This window comes from Orcinus orca, chromosome 11 (genome assembly GCF_937001465.1).
Source record: "Orcinus orca chromosome 11, mOrcOrc1.1, whole genome shotgun sequence".
Taxonomy (NCBI): Eukaryota; Metazoa; Chordata; class Mammalia; order Artiodactyla; family Delphinidae; genus Orcinus; species Orcinus orca.
Genome location: NC_064569.1, coordinates 66,955,843 through 66,982,429, shown reverse-complemented (window position 1 = coordinate 66,982,429; position 26,587 = coordinate 66,955,843). Strand labels below are relative to the sequence as shown.

The 26,587-nt window shown below is 37.4% G+C and overlaps 1 protein-coding gene across 4 annotated transcripts in view; it reads right to left on the bottom strand.

Annotated features, from left to right (window-relative positions):
- TMTC2 (transmembrane O-mannosyltransferase targeting cadherins 2) overlaps positions 1–26,587 on the bottom strand; it is a 420,660-nt gene that overhangs the window by 221,208 nt on the left and 172,865 nt on the right. The window lies entirely within an intron of this gene.

Sequence of the window (26,587 nt, the reverse complement as noted above, 5' to 3'; positions counted from 1 at the left end):
TTCACAGGAACAATCTACTTTCGGATAGTAAAAACCATGGTATGTCTATGCCAGTCCCCATTTAATTGTCTTGAATCTCCTTGCAGAATTTATAAACTGGGTTTTCATCTGCTACCCTGTGCTCTCAGTGACATCAGTGACAATAAACATCTAATAAGACTCCTCGTGAATCCTAAAATTTTCATGTCGATAACTTTTCAAAAATAAAATGACTTTAATGATGGACTTATTTCAAGAGAAAGACAGCAAATTGTGAGAGGAAGGCCAAAGGGCATCCCTGTTAATGAGAAATTTCTGGCAAACTCTTTCAACATGAATAAGAATTTAGTGACCTCAAATAATTTAAGTCCTGAAGAAGCAGTGGGGAAGGGGGAAGGGTGGACACCATATCCCAACTTTAATGATCCACTGTTAATGTGATCTCTTACTGCACACATTCTGGCATTATATAAAACTATCTTCCTCAGACATTCAGAAATGTGCTTGGAACCATGCAAAGAATATGCCAAATATTTAGTTTAAAAAACAATCTATAAAAGGCAACAAAAGCAAAAATAAACAAGTGGGACTACATCAAACCAAAAAGCTTCTGCACAGCAAAGGAAACCATCAAACAAAATAAAAAGGCCACCTACTGAATGGAAGATAATACTTGCAGGTCATGTGTCTGGTAAGGGGTTAATATACAAAATATATAAAAAACTCATACAACTTAATAGGAAAAAACAACAATCTGTTTAAAAAATGGACAGCGGATTTGAACAGACATTTTTCCAGGGAAGATATACAGATGACCAATAGGTATAGGCAAAGGTGCGCAACATCACTGATCCTCAGGGAAATGAAATCAAAACCACAATGAGATATCACCTCACACCTGTTAGAATGGCTATCGTCAACAAGACAAGAAATAGCAAGTGTTGGCAAGGAAGTGACGAAAAAGGAACACTTTTGCACTATTGGTGGGAATGTAAAGTGGTGCAGCCACTATGGAAAACATTTTTGAGGCTCTTCAAAGAATTAAAAATAGAACTACCATATGATTCAGTAATTCCATTTCTGGGTATTTATCCAAAGAAAAGTAAATCACTATCTTGAAAAGATACCTGCACACCCATGATCACTGTTCACTGCAGCATTATTTACAACAGCCAAGACATAGAAACAACCCAAATGTCCATCAATGGATGAATGGATAAAGAAAATGTGGGACATATATACAATGGAATATTATTCAACCATAAAAAAGAAAAGCCTGCCAATTGCAACAACACAGATAGACCCTGAAGGCATTACGCTAAGTGAAATAAATCAGACAGAGAAGGGCAAATACTGTATGATCTCACTTATAGGTGGAATATTAAAAAAAAAAAAAAGCAAAACACTGAGCTCATAGATTAAAGAAAACAGATTGGTGGTTGCCAGAGGCAGGGGTTGGGGGGATGGGCAAAATGGTTGAAGGGATAAAGGTGGTCAAAAGGTAAAAACGTCCAGTTATAAGATAAATAAGTCGTGGGGATGTAATGTATAGCACGGTGACTATAGTTAACAACACTGTACTGCAAATTTGAAAGTTGCTAAGAGAATAGACCTTAAATGTTGTTGTCACAAGAAAAAAACCAGAAATCTTTGTGTCTGTGGTGATGGATGTTAACTAAACTTACTGTGGTATTCATTTTGCAATATATACATGTATCAAATCATCATGTAGTATACCTAAAACTAATACAATGTTAAATGTCAATTATACCCACCCAGAAAAGAAAAAAACCTTAGTCCACAAAACAATATATTTTGAGCATGTACAAGTTCTATTGAAACAGTGTCTGCATTAAACTGTCACTGGCCTCTCCTCCTCTGACTCTCCCTTGTTCACTCCAACTCTAATTGCTGGAAGCCACAGAACTCCTCATGGATCATCTGCTCCATCTCTACTCTGAACTGAATAATCTCAGCAAGGATCGTGATTTTAAAATTTATTAGTAAATACTAATGACACCACCTTAACTTTCCTTCATCTCCATGGTCATTTATCCAACTGCCTGTTGGGCACAGTCATAGACACCTTAGGTACCTCAGACTCAAGATGCCCCAAATAGAAATTGTTCGTTAATATCGTATCACAGTAACACTAAATTCATAGAATTAACTGCCTCAGTGTTTTAAAAACATCTGTGGCAGACTTCTGCTCAAAATTAATTCATGTAATGTTATATGGAATTTTTAATGGTTGGGGGAGTAATATGTTCATTCATCACCAAACTTTCAATTTCAGGTCTGCCCTATCAAAATGCAATGTTTGGGCTTCCCTGGTGGCGCAGTGGTTGAGAGTCCGCCTGCCGATGCAAGGGACACGGGTTCGTGCCCCGGTCCAGGAAGATCCCACATGCCGCGGAGCAACTAGGCCCGTGAGCCATGGCCGCTGAGCCTGCGCGTCCGGAGCCTGTGCTCCGCAACGGGAGAGGCCACAACAGTGAGAGGCCCACGTACCGCAAAAAAAAAAAAAAAATGCAATGTTTGAAGACTCATTTTCATCTAAGAATAACTTTTGCAAACTATTCTTTTGCTCCCCTGAAATTCTACCTAGCAAAAGTCCTAAAATTTCTTGATTTTAGGGAAAAAACACATAAAACCATATGTTAAAAGTTGTAATAACTTGTTGGATCAATCACGAAACTGAGTATTCTTAGATTATGCAAGAGAGAAACACATCATTTGTCAAAGACAAATGAGGCCAGGTATCAAGGTATCATAAAGGAGACAGATCTTGGAAAACAATTCAACTTTGAATTTGTACCAAAAGTCCATTTTGTAACTAAGTATTAACCAAATGTTCTAAGTGTAATTAGGGCTATTCTATTACAGAATCTTCTGGTGGGGGTAAGCAGAGAGGATGAGCAGAAGGAAGAAGGTGTTACAAAAAACAAGTTGTAATCAGGCAAGAAAAGCAAGGGAGTAAGAGAACCTTGGGGAGGGAAATTAATCAGGTTTCTTTGCTGGCGTGAAACTCCAGAAGAAGTTAGCCTTAATAATTACATAATTCTATCTGATTCCTAAATATAGAAATGTCATAAGGCAAACCTACCTTAACCATTAATTTTTATTTTTTTATTTTTTTTGCGGTTCGTGGGCCTTTCATTGCCGCGGCCTCTCCCACTGCAGAGCACAGGCTCCGGACGCGCAGGCTCAGCGGCCATGGCTCACGGGCCCAGCCGCTCCGCGGCATGTGGGATCCTCCCAGACCAGGGCACGAACCTGTGTCCTCTGCATCGGCAGGCGGACTCTCAACCACTGCGCCACCAGGGAAGCCCTATCCATTAATTTTTAATAAAAGCATCATTATATTAAATTTTAATAAATTTCTATCAAAATAAAACAAGATTTAAGATATGATAAAATGATTCTAGTTTAATAATGCTGGAAGAATATTTAAATATACTAAACTACAAAATAAAAATGTGAGTAATGAAAACTATTCAACGATAAATACTATATAAGAAGGCTAAGTGCTGAGAAAATGAGAAAAATGAAAAAGCATAAAAATAAAATACTAGCATGAAGTACTTTACATTTTAAAACATTTTCACATATAGTCTCTGATTTGAACAACTGACATAATAACTAAGATCAAGAGACATAAAGGTTGTGAAGTGAGATGCTCCATACACTCATTCTGCCATAATGGTGAAGTCTACAAGGGCTAAATAAATTACACTATTAAAGGAAAACTGAGCTAACAGGTAAAAGAAAATTGATGTTTAAATGTTTAAAGTAGAAGAGTTTCTAAAGCCTTGTGATAGGCTGATACTTTAAAAAAGTGGTAGCCAAAATCTGAAATTGCAACTTTCAAGTCTCTTTAATGCCTTCTCACAGAATTTTGTTTAAAATTATCACCTATAAAAATGGGATTCTGATAAAACCAAATCTCTCTTCTAACCTCACATTCACTATTCCTGTGGAGATGGCCTTAAAAGGTGAAAAAAAAAAAGCATGAAAAGATTTTATTTATTAATTTTAATCCTTACGTTCTGATTTATGGATTAAATCAAATTAACAATTTTTTATTGAGCTACAACTAGGAGCCAAGTGACCATACAATTAGCCTAGCATTTCTGCATTGTTTTGTTCTTGGCTTGGTGCGTCAAATAGATTCAACACAGTTATTTCAAAGATAAGGCATGAGAGTTCTGATGAACTGCCACCGTAGACTTGAAAGTCAAAACTATTAAAAACCACATATAGAAGATGAATTCCAAAGGCTGAGAAATTTAAACATGATCTAAGTATAACCTTTGATTGGGAGCATTAGAAAATGATTGAAATTTAATAGCAAAAGCATAATCAGTTCATTCAACACATCATGAAGGCTGCTTTATGTGGCAGACACTCTTCTTCTATGTGCTGGACATACACCTGTAAGAAGAAATGAGAGCCCATGTGCTCTTGGAGCTTTGTGTATTCTACTCTGCCTAGAAAAATACTTTGAAAGGAGAAAAATCTTAGTGTTTTCAATGACAGTTTTCAAACCTAAAGGACCATCAATATCAATTGTGAGCTTTCAAAAATACTGATACCCTAGTCTGACTAAAATCTCCATAGGAGATTGTAATATAGGCAAGGCTGAGAATCATCACATATTTGCACAAGTCTAATTCTTATTACTACCACTAAAAATACTGTTGGACTCTGGCTTTCATTTCACAGTCTAAGGCATATTTTCCTCATTCTAAATGAAGAAACCATAATGAAACATAAATAATGCTTGCTTTCAGTCTCTGGGACAAATTGAACTCAGCATAATAAATGAAAGTCAGGCTATAAAGGAATTGAGGTCTTTGGAATAAGTAGAATTCAGGGTTGAAACATTCAAGTCTTGTTGCAACATTCAGAAGACAGAGGGTTTGTTCTCAGAAAAACAAAAGTGAGACTTTTAAGTATGAACCACAAAAAGCAAATAATCCAAGAGTAAATACAGATGTGAAACTACAGACAGGAAATTCAGAGAAAAGACAACAATAAACATTTGAAAAGATGCTCAATCTCATTAATAAAATGAAAGCTGAAGTGAAAAGAATATATTCAAATGAACCTAAGTGAAAAAACAAAAAAAAAGAATTGGATATTAAAGTCCCTGAAATTGTGTTGAAATGACAACTATCGCACATTGTGAAAAACATAAATTGTACAATTTGGGTGGAAAATTTGGAAGTGTTTAGGAAAATTAATAATTTGTATTCCCTATCATTTGGTAATCTGGATTTAGTTACTCTCTAACAAAACCTCTTAGATCTAAATACAATGTCATCTAATGCAGCACTATTTATAAAAGCAAAAATAAGGAAATAGCTAAAAATTTCAATAGAGCAATATGAAAATAAATTATGGTATGACCATATAATCTAATCTATAAGGTAATTAAAAGGAAGACCAGGATTTCCCTGGTGGCGCAGTGGTTGAGAGTCCGCCTGCCGACGCAGGGGACACGGGTTCGTGCCCCGGCCCGGGAGGATCCCACATGCCGCGGAGCGGCTGGGCCCGTGAGCCATGGCCGTTGAGCCTGCGCGTCCGGAGCTTGTGCTCCGCAACGGGAGAGGCCACAACAGTGAGAGGCCCGCGTAGAGCAAAAAAAAAAAAAAAAAAAAAAAAACTATATATAATATATATAAAGAGATACAAATATTTATATATATGCATACATATATATCAACATGAAAAATGCTATATAGCAATTAAGACAAACCAAATCATTTTCAAGTAACATGACTAGTGAATAATCATTGTGTAAAATATTCGTATCATAAAACAATATTGGCTATTCAGGAAGAAATACCATCTATTTTTCACAAATGCATACATATATAAGTAAAGGTTTTTTGTTAGCTTGTTTTTGTTTTTTTCCCAGTCTAGAAATAATTACACCAAACATGAGATGATGAAATCTCTGGGACAGGATAGGGCAGGGAGATGGACTGATGGATAAGAGACAAAGGGGGCTTCAAATTTCTGCGTAATTGCTATTTATTCACAGCCTCCCAAAATTTATTGTAAAAAACAAGGTTTGACAATTCGATGTGCCTAAACTTATATTTCTTGGGTTAAAAAAAAAATTTTTTTTGAAATATGCAAATAATGTTAACAAATCTAAATTCTGGTCATAGGTACTTAAGTATCTGATGTGTTAATTCCTATAATTTTCTATATTTAGTATTTACGGTAGCTATAATTTTATAATTGTTTCTTCATTAAAAAATACTTTTCCGTGTCCGCATTCAATCTATCTACAATTATTTTGTGATCCTTACCTTAATTTTGCTAGAAAATCTCTTAATTTCACAATGCACTCTAGTTGGGATACAAAATTATGATAATATTACCCCAAGGCACTCTTTTATATCTGGGGTATAATCACTGACACATCTTTGAATTCCCAGAAGCTAATACACACTCTGACATTTGTAGATATTCAAATAAATTATTCTTAAACTAACTCTGACCCTCAAACCAAAAGTCTGTTTATACCTATCATCGCACACATTCTGAATCTTGTTATGATAAATCCTCACTCCTAATCCCTTATGAAGCCTCATAAATTAAACAATATTGCACAACTCCAAGGCTATTTAAAAATAGCTTGTTGTCATCATATACAGAAACTTGGCCTTGTCACCTTTATATCATAACACTTTTTGCCGGTTTCAATCTTTCTCCATGAAAAGTACACACAAAAGCAATGACATATGTTCTGGAGGAACAGTTTTCTGACTACAACTTCATTTCTAAAGTAGAATTAGAAATGGGAAATTGCACGACTAAAAAAATTCTTATCAGACACATTTTATGTCAATTATTGAAGGGACGGGGTTCCTTCATGGTTTAATTCACTATTTACTTACAAAATGATGTAAATCTGCTTTATGAAAGTCTAATTTCTCTAAAAGTTCAAATACATTCATCTTTTTAAAAATTCTTCTTTAACATAAAAAGGGAAATCAGACCTAACCTCCATTTCATTTTAAAGAATTATACATTGCTAATCACAAAATCTTATAGGGATTTTTATGGAACTGTCAAACATAGGAAATCATAGAATGGAAATCCGCTAAGAATATAAAGTGCATGGTTGACAATTTTATCTGTATTCTCTGGACACACTAATCGAATACAAGAATGTAGCTACAGCTTAAGCAAATAACGAGAAATTTATCATAGAACATAAAAGTCTTTCCCACACATCACCTGAAATATGAAGGCAAAGCTGATGAGAAGACCCTGCCATATTAATTAGTGGTGATGTCTTTATAGAAGCCCTGTGGTGATTTTCTCCTATGGGGAGTCTTTGACTAAAGAAATAATACAAGAGAAAAGCAAAAATCAACTACAACAGCTCCCCTCTCTATTATTCAAGGAAAACTGCCACTCATGATGGCAACTTCAATACTGTCTTCTGCTCTCACAATTTGTGAGACATAAAGGAAACTGAAAAGGATTATTTTAGACTCAATGAAAGAAAAATGTAAACATTCTGCCTTAGAGTATTAAAACCATCATGAGGCTCACTTTTTGGCAAACTAATGAAAATAAATTACTTACACATAAGGCCCATTTAATTCCAAATTAAGCCCTTGGCAATGATAGTAGAGTTGTAATAATAACGTAGATAAAAATCAGTATCTGAAAGTTATAAGAATAACTGAGAGAAAAGGCTATCCAGACATAACAAAAATCGAGCATTCCCTATTTTGTATCCACCCTTCATCACTGAAGTCATAAGCTTTCACTTTATCAACAATATAGGATTTCTCCTCACTGTCCTCCTTTCTGAAATAGTTCTCACTGGAGACTCACTCCAAAACATGAATACAAAAGCAGATTTTTCTGAATATGTGACAAGAAGGAATGCATGGCTAAAAGTATAATTAGAAACTTTTTTCTAGAATATATTCATGTGATTAATCAAAGTTTTGCCATAACCAAGTTGTCAGGTAGTTCTGTTTCCCTTCGAAGTAAAAATGGGTTTCCTTATTAATACTTACCCTCTATACAACATCAGAAACTTGTTTCCATACCAACTAACAGACAAGATAAAAGAATTTTAATGTTTGGTATTTCAAAAGCTATAAAGAGGTTCAATGGGTGGGCATATCCAGTCTTTGTGAGGAAAGAATTTAAAAACTAAGGGCATTTAGAAAAAAGTATGTTGGTGAGATACTTAACACGTTAGATTATAAGGAATTTTTTCATTTATTCAAGCTGACTCTACAATACACCATAATACTTTGTTAAGTTTGGCCATCTATCAGGAAGTATTTCACATGTCCAGAAAAATATTTAGCATCTCAATAAAATCAGTTATAGACTGAAATTCACTGATGAAAATATACAGATTTTTTTAGACCAGATTATAACTTACCCAACAAGGTTTTCATCAAGGGAGAGTATAGTTATATAAAAATCCAGAGTGTTGAAGCGTATTTCATGTATCTGATATAAGGAATGACACAGGATATTCTGAAGTTTAAAATCAAATATATTTGGATCGATTTGGTAGTAAAAAGCCACCAGAAACAACAGGATTTTTTTCTTATTTCAATTATAACCACAACTATTAGCCTATTTGAAATCTTCTCATATTTCTTCATATATATGATACTAGCTAACATTGGTAAAAATGGACATTTAGAATAGTCTTTAAATGTGATGTAAAGAGAAGAAACCTAAGACAACTATCTATTCTTCTTTTATTTAAGCGTACTTGAAAACACCTCCTTAATTTTACTTAAAATTTTGTTTTATTTATTCCTTAAAAGGTGTTACCTAGTGTTCACATCTTGATTTCGAATACCATTTTCCAATAAAAGAAACCAAGGTTCCTTGGAGAAATGTACTGATTTTAGGACTGGAGCAGGAAATATACAAAATGATCCTGGAGCATCTTGTAGTGCTAGAAAGTAAGAAAGTGCTCAACACACACACACACACACTCAGGCAGCCACCCATGGGATATGGCAAAGTGCCAAAGGGACATAGGAGCTTACTTAAAGAGCTCTCCTGGCCGAAGCCAGAACAATTTGAGCAGTAAAATTAGTATTGGGTTATAACCTAAAGTATAAAATATCCATGAGTCCATACTGATAAATAAATGATATAATAAAACGATATGAAAAAGGGGGAGCAGGAGGGAATAACTTTACAGTAGAGAAACCTGAAAAACACTATCTCAGCCAAATGATCAAGGTCAACCTGAACAGTGATAAGTCATGTTGATAACATGTACCCTTCATCCTTGATATTACATGATGCAAATGTCACTTTATCTGTGTGCTTCCTCTCAAAACCCATAAACCCAGTCTAATCATGCAAAAAACATCAAGCCAATTCTAATAGAGAACATTTTTACAAAATATCTGACTAGGAATCCTCGAAACTGTTAAGGTTATCAAAAATAAAGTTTGAGAAGCCATCACAACCAAGAGGAGCCTAAGGAGCCATGACAAATGAATGTAATGTGCTATCCTAGATGGCATCCTGGAAGAGAAAAAGCGCATGAGGTAAAAATGAAGGAAATCTGAAACAATTATGAACTTTATTTAATAACAACGTATCAGCATTGGTTAATTAATTGTAACGCAGATACTATACTAGTGTGAGCTGTCAATAATAGGCAAAACTGTATGTGAAATATACGGGAACTCTGTTCTACTCAAGTTTTCTGTAAGCCTAAAACTGTTCTAAAAAATAAAGTCTATTTTAAAGAACGGTTGTTACGAGAATAAAAGCTGCTAGAAACCAAACAAAATTAAATAGATGGCCTTTGATAGATCAATATCTGAAACCTACGAGCCAAGAAATATTAATAACTGACAATTAACACCAACGTAAGTGCCTATTAACATTTTACATGTCTTCAGAATTAAAAGGATAGAACAACAAAATGAAGTAAATGACCATTTAATTCAGGTTAAATGACCACAGTTGTTTATATGGATTGTATGAGAGATGATATACCAATTTCAAATCCTGTTTGGGTTTTGTCTGACACTCTACAGCTTCTGTAGTTTACTAGAAACCCCCAAACAAGAAGCAAATATTAAGGAAAGGATGCTTCTAAACACATAGCTAGGGTGTTTTGGTTGGCATGGTGACCCAGTCTTCCTCATTAAGCTAACATGGGGAAATCAAGCAGTTAGCAATTCCTTGTGTACCCATGGCAAGCTGCTTCCAGAGCTAACTATTAGAAACTGAAGTACCCAAAGAGTTCAATTACTGAAACTGCAAGGGGTGTGCCACAACCCCTATCCCATTATACTAAAAGCTAGCCCCTGAATGCCAGCCTTCAGAGTAATCTTGTTTAGCTTAAAATAAGGGGTTTAACACTTCCCACCAGGCAGTGCACTATGGTCAAATCAGGTTAGCCATGAAACAATCCAGCCTTTATGAAGAAAATATGCGAAGAAAATAGCCTTCGTGACCTAAGAAACAAAAAAAGCTTTAAACCAAAGAAGACACCTCTCTATCAAAACACTTTTGGTTCTTATTAAGCTCCTTTGCCTATACTTTAAGATGACACCTAATAGGGGGAGAAATCAAAATAAAAGAGCCCAAAATTAATTGAATTTGGAAAAGGACCTCTTTTTCTATCCATTTCTCCTCAAATGGGCAACTGCATTGCAAATGCATTTCCTGCACCAGTGGATTAAACAGCAACATTCTTTTAACTCTGTGTGGCTTTAGTGAGACAAACCAGCCATTATGAGATGCGTTCCAGTCTCATTAATGAGGTAAGCATGTGAGTCCAGCATTTTGGAAACATAAAGAGACAAATTATAATGAGACTTCACTCAGTGGGGAGGCCAAGAGACATCCATCTTCTCTCAAAGAGAAAAGACAGCTATTTAATGAGTGTGGGAGTTTTCCTGTGAAGACACAAAAGACACCAATAAGAAAAGGAAGGTTTTATATATATATATATGTATATATATACATATATATACATATATAAAACAACACACATACCTAGTAGGTAGGTGTTCGTTAATAAGCATAAATTTAATGCTTAATGTCTTTACATAGAAATAAATGTGTTCCCATTCTATAATTACACTTGTCTTCTGTTAAATATGAAGAGTAAATTCAATGTCAAAATGGATGAATGGGGCTTCCCTGGTGGCGCAGTGGTTGAGAGTCCGCCTGCCGATGCAAGGGACACGGGTTCGTGCCCCGGTCCGGGAAGATCCCACATGCTGCGGAACGGCTGGGTCCGTGAGCCATGGCCGCTGAGCCTGTGCTCCGCAACGGGAGAGGCCACAACAGTGAGAGGCCCACGTACAGCAAAATAAATAAATAAATAAATAAAAATGTAGCCTTTTATCTATATAATTCTCATGTGGATTTTGTCTATATTCGCAAAATACCCACTGATGTATGCAATAACACTTTTTTTTTGATTGGGAAACTGAGGTAGAGTAATTAGAGTCTTTGAAAGAAAATGTTCACTTGGGAAAACATCCATCAATTTTTAAAATTCATCTCTCAATATCTGGTGATTACAACCATTCAGAAATTCCCAGACAACACTCTGGCACATACTTAGGCATTATAATTGTTAGTCATTCAGAGCAGAATTAAACAGAACTGGAATTCTCAATAAGAAGACCTGAGTAGAACATTCTGGGTTTACTAAGCAAGGAGAACTGGGGTCATCACCTCTCCTCCCCTTTATCCTTGCCTAACTGAAAACAGAATAAACAAGTGCCCATGCCAGATTTTCAAGTGATCAGAGTAGGAAGGGAAGTTATGGTTACTAGAATCTACTACAGAAAAAACAAAACAAACAAACAAACAAAAACCCTCTACTTTCAAATCTATTTTGGGTGGACTATTTGGTTTGTTCCCTTGAATACAGGAAGAGATGTGAGGAGCAGCAAAGTAGTGATATCAGCGGTAACCTAAGGCTAGTTATTTGAAAATACCTGAAAAACAAGATTTGAGTCTAGGGATGGGTGATGTGAGAAAAGACGAAAAATATAATTTGAGTTCTCATGAAAAGAACAGTCATCTCTCAACGTCCATGCATCTTATTACTCTGAAAGTGAAGTTCTTCTGGAAAGTAAATAGTAAACCTAGATGGCAATACTTATTATAAAGAAGTGGGATATCTTTTCTAAGAGCACCAAGTAATATTTGTACCATCAAATAAGCATTTTTAAATGCGTGATTTTATTAGCTGAAATTAATCATCAAAAGGGTGACCCTCGATTATACAGACTTCATGAATAATAAACTAGTTGCATGTTTCATGTTATGCAGACACAGAAATGATTCATATAGCTGCCAAGTGGCCATGAGCCAGATGTTTGAGAACACACGAAAATACTAGCAAGTTTTCAGTTCAGATTCTGTTCTGATGGCCTCTCCAAGTGTGTCTTCTTGCCAGAAGCTTAGCAACTTAGCACAATGCAATTTTGGGAGCCCATTGGTGGTGGCTACCAATCTAAACAGATGGAATTTTTGTGTAAATATTACCTACCTAATTTCTTTTTTTTCCCTCTTTTATTGTGAGATTTGAAATTAAATTTTAATCATATACTAACTTTCAAAGATTATATGTGTGATCTAAGGTGTTTCAGAAAGTTCACAGGTACCTTCACAAGAAGATTTTGAAACAGAAAGGAATTTCACAACTGTGAAACCCATGTAACTATAGCAGTATTTGTCTTCCACTTGAATAAGATTTCAATACAACCCAAAAGTTTGATCTTACTTCAAATTAGTTTAAAAAAAAAAAGAATTCTGCATTTATTAAATACCTATTTTGAGGGCCATTAAAACTCTCCCCATTAATCTTCCTTTTTAAGCACGTCCAGCCTTTGTAGCTATCACTAAAGTACTAGATTTCAAGTCTGGTTAAAATCTTGTATTTTTTTTATTAAGATGTAGATCTTTGATTTTTAGCAATATCAATTTTAAAAAATCCTAGAGTTAAGATTTACTGCAAAAATCTCTCAATTAGTCTTCAAAACATATTTGGATAATTCTTTCAGCCCAACACAGCTCCAATTAGCACTAATCATTGCCATGCCCTAATTATTTAAAATTAAATAAATTGAACTTACACGTGCAAACATTTTGCAATTCACCCTGCACCCACTTCTCTTTTCAAGTTAACTCATAAGATTAGACAACTTGGTTTAATAGATTATTATCATTGGATTAGATCCAAAAAGGATTCGTCTTATGGGAATTCTGTCTTGCTTTAATAGTTGTGGTTTAGTGGATGCTCCCGAACTAAATTGTCAATCATTTTGATTGGCTCCTGGCCCCAAGAACCCTGCTGGGAGACAAGCAAGAAGCTTTTTTCCAGGTGTGTGACTGGTACTCAGTAAGTGTGGATGAAGCAAAGGGCAAGTGGAAAGGACTGGTTAAAATACCTGACTGGGCTGCTCCAGCTTCCGGCGCCATACTTAACATGCCCTTGTTCAAACATGTTAGTTATCCCTGTCCCCGCATAATGTGACCAGTTAGGCACCTTCAATACAGCAACGAACCAGCAACACTTAGAAGTGTACAAACTCATGCAACCCATGCCACGGGCAAATCGAACATTAATAAAACCCACAGTGTATAGTAACACTGTGCTATAACTTTTGGTAGCCAGAAAATAATAAAAATTACAGGCTATGCTTGAGTCTTTATTTAGCCTCTGTGACTCAAGCATTCCCTTTTAAGGAGTATCAGGAAATTCCATTCTCGAATAGGTTCCGTAACAACTCCTAAACTAAACACCCCAGATATTTTACAATGAGGATCATATTTCTCAATAAATCCATTTTTCTTCTATTCTGGCCCATCAAATCAACCCACATTATCTTGTTCCTTCAATAATCTAAACAAATGCAGGTCATCCAAATGATATGCTAACGTGAGTACAAATTAAGCTCCATTCTATTTTTCCATGAGAGACCAGATATTATGAGGAAAGAAAGAATTGTGTGTAACTGCCTAATGAATTCCAACACCTGTTAAGTCATTTTATCCCTCCCAGATGAGGCCCCAGAAGCTAGTGAAGAGAGCAGTGCCTAGAAAACTATTTTGTCATTATATTTCACTGTGAAATGCAGGGCGAAATCATTTATTAGTAGGAGTAACACTAATTATGAAGGTTTAGTAAACATTTTACAGAATGTTTTTACATATATTATCTCAAGGGATTCTTTCTAAAATCCTGTTTGTAAACTTTGTGAATTTGTATTTTACGAAATGGTAGGTGGGGGATTCCCTGGTGGTGCAGTGGTTAAGAATCCGCCTGTCAATGCAGGGGACACGGGTTCGAGCCCTGGTCCAGGAAGATCCCGCATGCCGCGGTGCAACTAATCCCGTGGGCCACAACTACTGAGCCTGTGCTTTGGAGCTCGCGTGCCACAACTCCTGAAGCCTTGTGCTCCACAACAAGAGAAGTCATCTCAATGAGAAGCCCGCGCACCACAACGAAGAGTAGCCCCCACTCGCCACAACTACAGAAAGTCCGCGCACAGCAACAAAGACCCAATGCAGCCAAAAATAAATAAAAACATAATAATAATAAAAATTAAAAACAAAAAAGGGTAGGTGGAACTCAGACTAAATGGGTTGGTCAGAATCCCAGAGCTAATGGGTAGAAGAACTAGGACTCAAGGTTATGTCCTTTAGGGCTTCCCTGGTGGAGTAGTGGTTGAGAGTCCACCTGCCGATGCAGGGGACACGGGTTCGTGCCCCGGTCCGGGAAGATCCCACATGCCGCGGAGCGGCTGGGCCCGTGAGCCATGACCACTGAGCCTGCGCGTCCGGAGCCTGTGCTCCGCAACGGGAGAGGCCACAACAGTGAGAGGCCCGCAAACCGCAAAAAAAAAGTTATGTCCTTTAAAAGTCCAGGGTGCTATGCCCTCCCCCTCCCCCCAATAAAACCACACAGTTCCCACTCTTCAACCACCATCTCCAGTCCTTCACCAGCCAGGTTCCTTAACCTGCTCTCACGCTCTCCAACGTCCAGGTGTTATCCAACATAAAAGACCATCACTTCCACAGTAGAGACTCATAAAACCACAGATGGGTAAATGCTAGAAGAGGTCTAGAGATCAGAAATCTCTATTTGTAAAATCCCAGAACTTTGGAAATTATCTCCTCAATGTTTATTTTTGCAGTGAGGAAATGGATGTCCATAGAGTTTAAATGTGTTCCCCAAGGACAGAGAGCTATTTGGTTGAGGTCAGGACCACAAATTTCATCTGCCTTTGTGTTTGTGGCAAGGAACTTGATCCCTTTGTTTCTATTTTTAATCACTACTCTGTAACAAGAAACTATAATGATTCAGGAATAATTATTACATTCCAATGTCGTGGACCTAGTATTCAAAGCTGTCCAAAATTTGGCCCATCTTTACTACGTAAACTTCAAAATTCCCTAAGTAAAAAAAATATATATTTTAATAGATCTCTATTGGAGTATAATTGCTTCACAACACCATGTTACTTTCTGTTGCACAGCAAAGCGAATCAGCCATATGCATACTCATGACCCCATATCCCCTCCCTCTTGAGCCTCCCTCCCATCCTCCCTATCCCACCCCTCTAGGTCATTGCAAAGCACTGAGCCGATCTCCCTGTGCTATGCTGCTGCTTCCCACCAGCCAACTATTCTACATTCGGTAGTGTATATATGTCAATGCTTCTCTCACTTTGCTCCAGCTTCACCCTCCCACCCCATGTCATCAAGTCCATTCTCTATGTCTACCTCTTTATTCCTGCTTTGCAACTAGGTTCATCAGTACCATTTTTTTTTTTTTTAGATTCCATATATATGTGTTAGCATATGGTATTTGTTTTTCTCTTTCTGACTTACTTCACTCTGTATGACAGACGCTAGGTCTATCCACCTCACTACAAATAACTCAATTTCGTTTCTTTTTATGGCCGAGTAATATTCCATTGTATATATGTGCCACATCTTTATCCATTCATGTGTCAATGGACATTTAGGTTGGTTCCATGTTCTGGCTATTGTAAATAGTGCTGCAGTGAACATTCTGGTGAATGTCTCTTTTTGAATTATGGTTTTCTCAGGGTATATGTCCAGTAGTGGGATTACTGGGTCTTATGGTAGTTCTATTTTTCGTTTTTTACGGAAGCTTCATACTGTTTTCCATAGTGGTTGTATCAATTTACCTTCCCACCAACAGTGCAGGAGGGTTCCCTTTTCTCCACACCCTTTCCAGCATTTATTGTTTCTACCTTTTTTGATAATGGCCATTCTGACTGGCCTGGGTGATAGCTCATTGTAGTTTTGATTTCCATTTCTCTAATAATTAGTGATGTTGAGCATCTTTTCATGTGCCTCTTGGCCATCTGTATGTCTTCCTTGGTGAAATGTCCATTTAGGTCTTCTGCCCATTTTTTAACTTGACTGTTTGTTTTTTTGATATTGAGCTCCATGAGCTGTTTGTATATTTTTCATATTAATCCTTTGTTGTTTCATTTGCAAATATTTTCTCCCATTCTGAGGGTTGTCTTTTCGTCTTGTTTATGGTTTCCTTTGCTGTGCAAAAGTTTTTAAGTTTCATTAGGTCCCATTTGTTTTTATTTCTGTTACTTTAGGAGGTGGGTCAAAAAAGATCCTGCTATGGTTTATGTCAAAGGGTGTTTCTCCTATGTTTTCCTCTAAAAGTTTTATAGTATCTGGTCTTACATGTAAGTCTTTAATCCATTTTGAGTTTATTTTTGTGTATGGTGTTAGGGAGTGTTCTAATTTCATTCTTTTCCATGTAGCTGTCCAGTTTTCCCAGCACCACTTATTGAAGAGCCTGTCTTTTCTACATTGTATGTTCTTGCCTCCTTTGTCATAAATTAGGTGCCCATATGTGCATGGGTTTGTCTCTGGGCATTCTATCCTGTAACATTGATCTATATTTCTGTTTTTGTGCCAGTACCATACTGTCTTGATTACTGTAGCTTTGTGGGATACTTTGAAGTCAGGGAGACTGATTTCTCCAACTCCGTTTTTCTTAAGATTGCTTTGGCTATTTGGTGTCTTTTGTGTTTCCATACAAATTGTAAGATTTTTTGTTCTAATTCTGTAAAGAATGCCACTGGTAGCCTGATAGGGATTGCACTGAATCTGAATTGCTTTGGGTAGTATAGTCATTTTCACAATATTGATTCTTCCAATCGAAGAGCATGGTATATTTCTCCATCAGTTTACATCATCTTTGATTTCTGTCACCAGTGTTTTATAGTTTTCTGAGTATAAGTCTTTCGCCTCCTTAGGCAGGTTTATTCCTAGGTATTTTATTCTTTTTGTTGCAATGGTAAATAGGAGTGTTTCCTTAATTTCTCTTTCTGATTTTTCATTGTTGGTGTATAGGAATGTCAGAGATTTGTGTGCATTAATTTTGTATCCTGCAACCATACCAAATTCAATGATTAGTTCTAGTAGTTTTCTGGTGGCATATTTAAGATTTTCTATGTATAGTATCATGTCACTGGCAAATAGTGACAGTTTTATTTCTTCTTTTCCAATTTGGATTCCTTTTATTTCTTTTTCTTCTCTGACTGCTGTGGCTAGGACTTCCAAAACTATGTTGAATAAGAGTGGCGAGAGTGGACATCCTTGTCTTGTTCCTGATCCTAGTGGAAATGCTTTCAGTTTTTCACCACTGAGGATGATGCTTGCTGTGGGTTTGTCATATATGGCCTTTATTATGTTGAGGTAGGTTCCCTCTATGCCTATTTTCTGGAGAGTTTTTATCATAAATGGGTGTTGAATTTTCTCAAAAGCTTTTTCTGCATCTATTGAGAAGATCATATGGTTTTTATTCCTTAATTTGTTAACGTGGTGTATCACATTGATTTGATTTGCATATAGTGAAGAATCCTTGCATCCCTGGGATAAATCCCACTTGATCACGGTGTACGATCCTTTTAACATGCTGTTGGATTCTGTCTGCTAGTATTTTGTTCAGGATTTTTGCATCTATGTTCATCGGTGATTATTGGTCTCTAATTTCTTTTTGTGATACTTTTTTTCTGGTTTTTGTATCAGGGTGATGGTGGCTTTGTAAAATGAATTTGGGAGTGTTTCTCCCTCTGCAATTTTTTGGAAGAGCTTGAGAAGGATGGGTGTTTGCTCTTCTCTAAATGTTTGATAGAATTCGCCTGTGAAGCCATCTGGTCCTGGACTTTTGTTTGTTGGAAGATTTTTAATTATGGTTTCAATTTCATAACTTGTGTTAGGTCTGTTTATATTTTCTAATTCTTCTTGGTTCAGTCCTGGAAAATTGTACCTTTCCAAGAATTTGTCCATTCCTTTGTGGTTGTCCAGGCATATTTATTGGCATATAGGTGTCTGTAGTAGTCTCTTATAATCCTTTGTATTTCTGCAGTGTCATTTTTGATTTCTCCTTTTTCATTTCTAATTTTATTGATCTGTGTCCTCTCCTTTTTTTTCTTGATGAGTCTGGCTAAGGGTTTATCAATTTTCTTTATCTTCTCAAAGAACCAGCTTTTAGTTTTATTTATTTTTGCTATTGTTTTCTTCATTTCTATTTCATTTATTTCTGCTCTGATTTTATGATTTCTTTCCTTCAATTGACTTTGGGTTTTCTTTGTTTTTCTTTCTCTAGTTGTTTTAAGTGTAGGGTTAGATTGTTTATTTGAGATTTTTCTTGTTTCTTGAGGTGAGATGGAATCGTTATAAACTTCCCTCTTAGAACTGCTTTTGCTGCTTCACATAGGTTTTGGGTCATCATATTTTTGTTTCATTTGTTTCTATGCATTTTTTAATTTCTTCTTTGATTTCTTCAGTGATCTCTTGGGTATTTAGTAGCACACTGTTTAGCCTCCATGAATTTGTGTTTTTTTTACAGTTTTTTTCCTGTAATTGATTTCCAGTCTCATAGCATTGTGGTCAGAAAAGATGCTTGATATGAGTTCAAGTTTCTTAAATTTTTCGAGGCTTGATTTGTGACCCAAGATGTGATCCATCCTAGAGAATGTTCCATGTGCACTTGAGAAGAAAGTGTATTCTGTCACTTTTAGGTGGAATGTTCTATAAATATCAATTAGATCTACCTGGTTTCTTGTGTCATTTAAAGCCTGTGTTTCCTTATTTATTTTCTGTTTGGATGATATAAGTGGGGTGTTAAAGTCCCCTACTATTATTGTGTCACTTTCGATTTCTCCTCTCATGGTTGTTAGCATTTGCCTTATGTATTGAGGTGCTCCTATGTTGGGTGCATAAACATTTATAATTGTTATATCTTCTTCTTGGATTGATCCTTTGATCATTATGTAGTGTCCCTCCTTATCTCTTGGTAACAGTCTTTATTTGAAAGTCTATTTTATCTGATATGAGTATTGCTACTCCAGCTTTCTTTTGATTTCCATTTGCATGGAATATCTTTTTCCATCCCTTCACTTTCAGTCTATATGTGTTCCTAGGTCTGAAGTGGGTCTCTTGTAGACAGCATATATGTGGGTCTTGTTTTTCAATGCATTCAGCCAGTCTGTGTCTTCTGGTTGGGGCATTTAGTCCATTTACATTCAAGGTTATTATCGATATGTATGTTCCTATTACTATTTTCTTAATTGTTTTGCATTTGTTTTTGTGGGTCTTTTTCTTCTCTTGTGTTTCCCGCTTAGAGAAGTTTCTTTGGCATTTGTTTAAACCTGGTTTGAATTCTGAATTCTCTTAGCTTTTGTTTGTCTGAAAAGCTTTTGACTTCTCCATCAAATCTGAATGAGATACTCGCTGGGTAGAGGAATCTTGGTTGTAGGTTTTTCTCTTTCACCACTTTAAGTATATTCTGCCACTCCTTTATGGACTGCAGAGTTTCCACTGAAAAATCAGCTGATAACCTTATGGGGATTCCTTTGTATGTTATTTTGTGTTTTTCCCTTGCTGCTTTTAATACTTTTTCTTTGAATTTAATTTTTGTTAGTTTGATTAATATGTGTCTTGGTGTGTTTTTCCTAGGGTTTATCCTGTATGGGACTCTCTGTGCTTCCTGGACTTGGGTGACTATTTCCTTTCCCGTGTTAGGGAAGTTTTCCACTATAATCTCTTCAAATATTTTCTCAGACCCTTTCTTTATCTCTTCTTCTTCTGGGACCCCTATAATTCAAATGTTGGTGTGTTTAGTGTCGTCCCAGTGGTCTCTGAGATTGCCTTCAATTCTCTTCATTCTTTTTTCTTTATTCTGCTCCTCGGCAGTTATTTCCACCATTTTGTCTTCCAGCTCACTTATTCGTTCTTCTGCCTCAGTTATTCTGTTATTGATTCCTTCTAGTGTGTTTTTCATTTCAGTGATTGTGTTGTTCATCTCTGTTTGTTTGTTCTTCAGTTCTTCTAGATCTTTGTTAAAGATTTCTTGTATTTTCTCAATCCGTGTCTCCATTCTATTTCTGAGATTCTGGATCATCTTTACTATCATTACTCTGAATTCTTTTTCAGGTCGATTGCCTATTTCCTCTTCATTTATTTGGTCTTGTAGGTTTTTACCTTGCTCCTTCATCTGTGACATATATTTTGGCATCTCATTTTTTTATTTTTTTTAATGAGTGGGATTGTGTTCCTGTTTTACTGGTTGTTTGGCTTGAGGCTTCCAACAGTGGAGTCTGTAGGCTATTGGGTAGAGCTGGGTCTTGGTGCTGAGATGAGGAACTCTGTGAGACCTCACTCCGATGAATATTCCCTAGGGTCTGAGGTTCTCTGTTAGTCCAGTGTTTCGGACTCAGAGATCCCATGGCAAGAGCTTCTGCCTGACCCTGGGCTCGCAAATCCCACAAGCCGCATGGGGTGGCCAAAAAAAGAGAGAGAACAATAACAAAGTAAAAAATAAAATTAGACTAGTAAACTAACCAATATGTTAGCAAGAATATGAAAATAAAAATATAGATAAATCAACAACCGGAAGATACGTCAGTAGCACAATAGTAAAAAAGAGGAGGAGTGGGGAAAAAAAAAAAGAAAAGAGCATGGTGGGGGGAGGGGGAGGCCTTGGCTGTGGAGAGACGGGCCTAATTAAGGGTGAGGTTTGGGTGGTGGGCGGGGCCAATGCTCAGGACCCACAGGGCTGGAAAAGGCCCTGGGGGCTGTGGAGTTGGGGCTTAGCCTCAAGGAACAGAAGGGGCCCCAGCATGCCTCCTACCCCTGGTCTCAGAGGGCAGGGGACCTCACCTGGGAGCCTAGCAGACTTCCTGGGCTTGAGTGGGTGGGGCAAACGCCCTCCTCTCCTCTCCTGCTCCTCCAGTCTGGTGTCTGGGAAAGCCCCTCCGGCCTGCCTCTCCTGGACTCCCTCCTATGCTCCCAGGACCAATGCAGCTGAGGGGTCGGGGAAGAAGGGGTCTTGGAGGGCAGGGGACCGGCCTGGGAGCTCAGCAGGCTCCCTGTGCCCGAGTGGGAGGGGCAATAGCCCTTTGTTCCTCTCCCACTCCTCCCAGAGGGCCCCTCCTGATATCCCTGGCCTCCCTCCTATGCCCTCAAGGACCCATGTGGCCTGGAGGGGGGTTTGGAGGGCAGGGTATCAGCCGGGGAGCTCAGCAGGCTCCCTGGGCCCAAGTGGGCCAAGGCAATCGCCTTCCACTCCTCTCCCACTCTTCCTGGAGAGTCCCTCCCACCTACCTCTCCTGATCTCTCCCCCCTCGGGGGCACTGATCTTGTCTGGCCTCCACTTTCCCTCCCCCCTCAGTCCCCCTCTGTCCTACCAGTTCACTCTGGGGTTCCTCCTGTCTCCTTGGGGGTCAGAGTCCCCCACCAGCGGCCAGCAGGTGCCCTAGTTGTGGGGAGACACTAACTCCACATCTTCCCACACCACCATCTTGACTCCTCCCTCCCTAAGTAATACTGATCTCTTTTTTCGTTTGTTCAAAACTTCAAAATTCCCCCAGGTATCAGTCTCATTAAACAAATTTGTATCCATCTACCTAATGTCTTAAATGTCTACACTATCTTAAATGTTCTCCATCACCTCCAGTTTAAATTCCAGTTCTTCCACAAGACATCCCCAACTTCTCCTGGCTACGTTAATCCCTGACTTCTCAAAGTTCTCTAGTCTTACAAATTTGTACCATATATGAAAGATATATTGTAAAGGTCAAGTCTAAGTTGTTAAGGCCCGAAGTGACACTAAGCATATATAATCTTAATGATTATCACACTCTTCAGAAATAAGTGTCACTGCTCCCACAGGAATACAAGCTCCTAGAGGACAGGGATTTGTCTGTTTTCTTCACTGAAGAAAACTATCCACAGCAACTAGACCAACACCTGGCACAGGGCAGTCACTCAACACTAGATGGATGAATGGGCATGTGAGTGATTGAGTAAATGACTGACTGAATGAACAAAAGAACAATGAACCAAGACAGCAGTCTTGAAGGGAGCTGCAGGGCAGATATGAGTGCAGTATTAGATACACCAGAATCTTGATACAATGATCGAACTGTCCAATCTGATCTCTCTAGTCTACATATCTATAAAGGACAATACGGAGAGGGGATTCTTTACCCCAGGATTTTTTGAAGTCTACATGGCTAGGTGAGAATGCAGCTCCTCATTTCTTTAACTTACATATTTATGTCGCTGTCCATACCTTCTTTAACAAACCATTTATTTTTCCTGGTGGGTACTATATTAACTCAGGAGTCAGAACAATGGTAAAGCATTTAAAGGTCCCAGTAGCTAATAAGGCCTGTCTTCCTTACTGTAGAAAAAAGTTCAAATGTTTTTAAAATATATTTGAAACATGAAGCCAGGTCAAGTTCCTAATCTTTAGGGCTCTTTTTAATCAATGAAGAATAGGAGAAGAATATCGTGTCTTAAAGAAAAGGAAAAAGGAGAGGGAGAGACAGAGAGAAGGAGGCAGGGAGAAAAGGAGTCAGGAAGACAAGACGTTTAATCATTAGATTTGTAAGTTCACCTAAACAAGATGACAAGTAATCAAATTACAAAAAAACCTCTGGGCATCATCAGCTCTAAATGAAGGGCCTTAAAATATCCACTTCCCTTTCTGAGGTCTTCAGGAAGTGATCTGTAGTATTAGGAAGGCTTGTAAAAAAAAATATAACACTGGACAAACGTAAGGCATTACAGGTATGAGGGAGGGATATTCTTGAAACAGCAATGTTAGTTCCTTCAAAAGGATGCTATTGTGGGATGTGAGCAACTTCTAGGTAACTGCATACCTCCCAGTGATGGGAGACTATGGTCCTAGGGAGGAAGCTATTTTTAATCTCATTTCTAAACATTCCTGTTGAAAATGCAGTCACTTCCTAGTTTAGTGTCATACATAGAGAATAACAAAATTTAGCAAATGATGAATATAAAAATGGACTAACATCTTTGCAATGTTAGATAATAGTATCAGAATATTCACATTTACTGCAATTCTCTAATGAACTCTGACTTCTAAAAAAATATATTAAAAAAAATAACAGGAAAAACCATACATATGTTCTTATGGCACATACTTTAAAATTAGCCAATTTGCAGGGAAGAGTAACCGTCTTAAAACGGATAAAAATAAAACCAGCTAACATTGATGGAGCACTTAGTGTGTGCTAGGCATTCAGAGATTTCTACATAGTAACTCATTCAATCATCAAAAAAACCCTAGATTTGAGATATACTGAGACACAAAGAGGTAGGATCAGAATGTCCAGGTCAGGGCACTATTAAAACAGCAGGCTTTATTTATCCATTCTCTCATGCAACCAGCTGCCTCATTAAGATAGGGGCGAAAATATTACAAATCATCGCCAAAAAATCTGAAATAACCTTGAAAAGGGCCAAATGTAACGTTGCACTCAAAAAGAACAATTAAACGTTACTTATCAGAATGTATTTACAGAACATTCAGAACTGGAGATTTGGGCTTGATGAGTTCGAAAGAAAAGAAAAGAGTTGCCAAATTCACACGGATCCTTACAGATTTAGTTATCTTGGATTTTTAAAATTCTCAACCAATACTTCTAATGATGTTTGATTGCCCCAAGTGCTCCTCACTTAGACAGAAGGAAATGGCCAGTTTTCTAAAAGACGGGATGAGAGAATTATATAACACAGTAAATATAACATTGTCAAACTTTCCACTACCGCCCAACTGAACTATGTCACAGGCACCAACACATCGATCACCAAGTTATTTAAAAAAAAAAAATCACTGCCAAAGCAAATAACTTCTTATCTGCTAGGGACGTAAACACAGTAAGACATACACCATCACTCCACTACCACCAGTAACAACACCAGCCAAGAAAAAAAGATTATGAAACCGGTATTTACTTCTCAATTTTCTTCCAGTGACAGCTCCCCTTCACAATAAAAGTGCTTGACCTTTGTATTAAGAGCAATAAATAAATATCCTCAACATCTCTTTCTAAATAATTTGCAAAAAAAAAAAAATTAAGGAAGATGCAGAAAAAGAAAAATTCAAGTACCCTTATATTACAAGCTAAATTTCTACTGAAGATATATTTTTACAGCTGCTATGAACTTCTAGAGCTGGTTATTCTTGGAAACCACCTTCTGCTTACTTGGGCTTCCTTTAGGGGAGAATTGTTACCAAAGTTTACTTTGCATGATTAATTTGAATGAATTTGGTGTCCAGAGAATAGTCAAGAGTGCTAAATTTGGACTTGAATTTACTTTCAAAATATAGGGTAAAGGAGAGCCCATGAACACAAAGCAGGACAGGAGATATCTGCTCCGTGAGCTCTCTGGTACTTGGATAAAATACAGAACAGGAAAAGAGAGGATTTGTCTTCTCAGGGTCACCTCAGGCAAACTTCACCACTCTAGATTTCCTCCACTATAAAGGAAGAAGATTAATATCCTCTTGACAGAAGTATTAAAGATCCAGATAAAAATAAAAATGAATGTGAAATTCCTTTGTATAATGCATGTGACTTGTAGGAAATTGAATGAATGATACCACTATAAAGATATTATCCCGAAATTGGATAAGAGTCTCTCTGGAGAGCTGTATGATTTAAATCACATGGGTGTGTGTATCAGCTAAGGTTCTAGATAAAGTCTGCAAACTAGAGCCTACTGGCCAAATCTAGTGCACACCTGCTTTTCAGATGAAGTTTTACTAAAACACAGAACATCCAGTTGTTTGCAGTAATCCAGCAGAGCTGAACTGTTGTCATGGAGTCCAAATGACGGAAAATATTTACTATCTGGCCCTTGACGCTGAATGTTTGCTGACCTCTGAGACAGAGAATACAATATGGCAAGCTCTCAGTCTAGATCACTGTTTGTTTGTTTGTTTGTTTGTTTGCAGTACGCGGGCCTCTCACTGTTGTGGCCTCTCCCTTTGTGGAGCACAGGCTCCAGACGTGCAGGCCCATGGCTCATGGGCCCAGCCGCTCCGCGGCACGTGGGATCCTCCCGGACCGGGGCACGAACCCGTGTCGCCTGCATCGGCAGGTGGACTCTCAACCACTGCGCCACCAGGGAAGCCCCTAGATCACTGTTTGACACTCGACAATATTATTTCTTTTAGTTGTTTTTTTTTTTTCTTTTAAAATTTCCCTATAGAGAATAGCAAATTCAATTTGTTATTTCAAGAAAACATGCTCTTTTTCTTGCATGGAAAAAAGGATCAAAGCCAATTTCTAATTCCGGGCCTAAAATGACAGTACTGCTCATGTGAAATGACATAAGGAAACAATTATGTGGACGAGAATAGGGAATTAAGAACTAGAAAGTATGATGGACTTCTAGGAGAATCCATTTCAGAAAACCAAGTGTTAACTGTATTTGCGTTTAGAAGATAATGAAAAAAATAACTTCAAATCATCATGATAAAAGGGAGATATGAAGATATTTTAATACAAATAGATTCCTCTGAAAGGTGAAACAAAACATAGAGCCCACTTCAGTTTGCAATAAATGCTTGGTCCTCAAAAAATAGTATTATAAGTACTTGGGATCTAATCTTCTGTTCTGGCAATGAATGGAGAACTTAATATCTGCATAATAATTCCATTTTTCCAATCAGATTATTTCAAAGACAGAGAAAGTTATGATTTTACTAAAAAAAGATTAGCAATAAAATTATGATTAAAAATAGTATGATATAATTTGGTTCTTGAAGCATCCCCAGAAACTCCCATATTAGGAAAACAACCCCTGGAGAGGTTAAATGACTTGTCCACAATTACACAAGCAGGTAGTGGCAGAAACTGTGAGAACCCAGGCCTCCTGATTAGAACTGCAGGATTTATGTCATTATGCCACATGGCCATACTTTTCACAGTGTGTTCCCTTTTCTCTGAAATCACAACTTCTCTCAAATGTCTAACATTTTTCAGAGGCTCGCATGTAATTAACCCAGAAAAAGGCCACCAGCAGGATGCAAAGGTGTAGCTTCAAACAACCTTTATGTTAAGTCTGATGTAAATCAGCAAATGTCTTAATGGCATATTAAATTTTTATAGAATCGTTCTCCCATAATTAACTTGACGTTATTTCTCTTTTAAAGCTGCCCAGAAGTAAATCTACCTCTAGGAAATAAGCTGGGACATATTTTAGAGTGGCCATTTCTTTAAAGGGG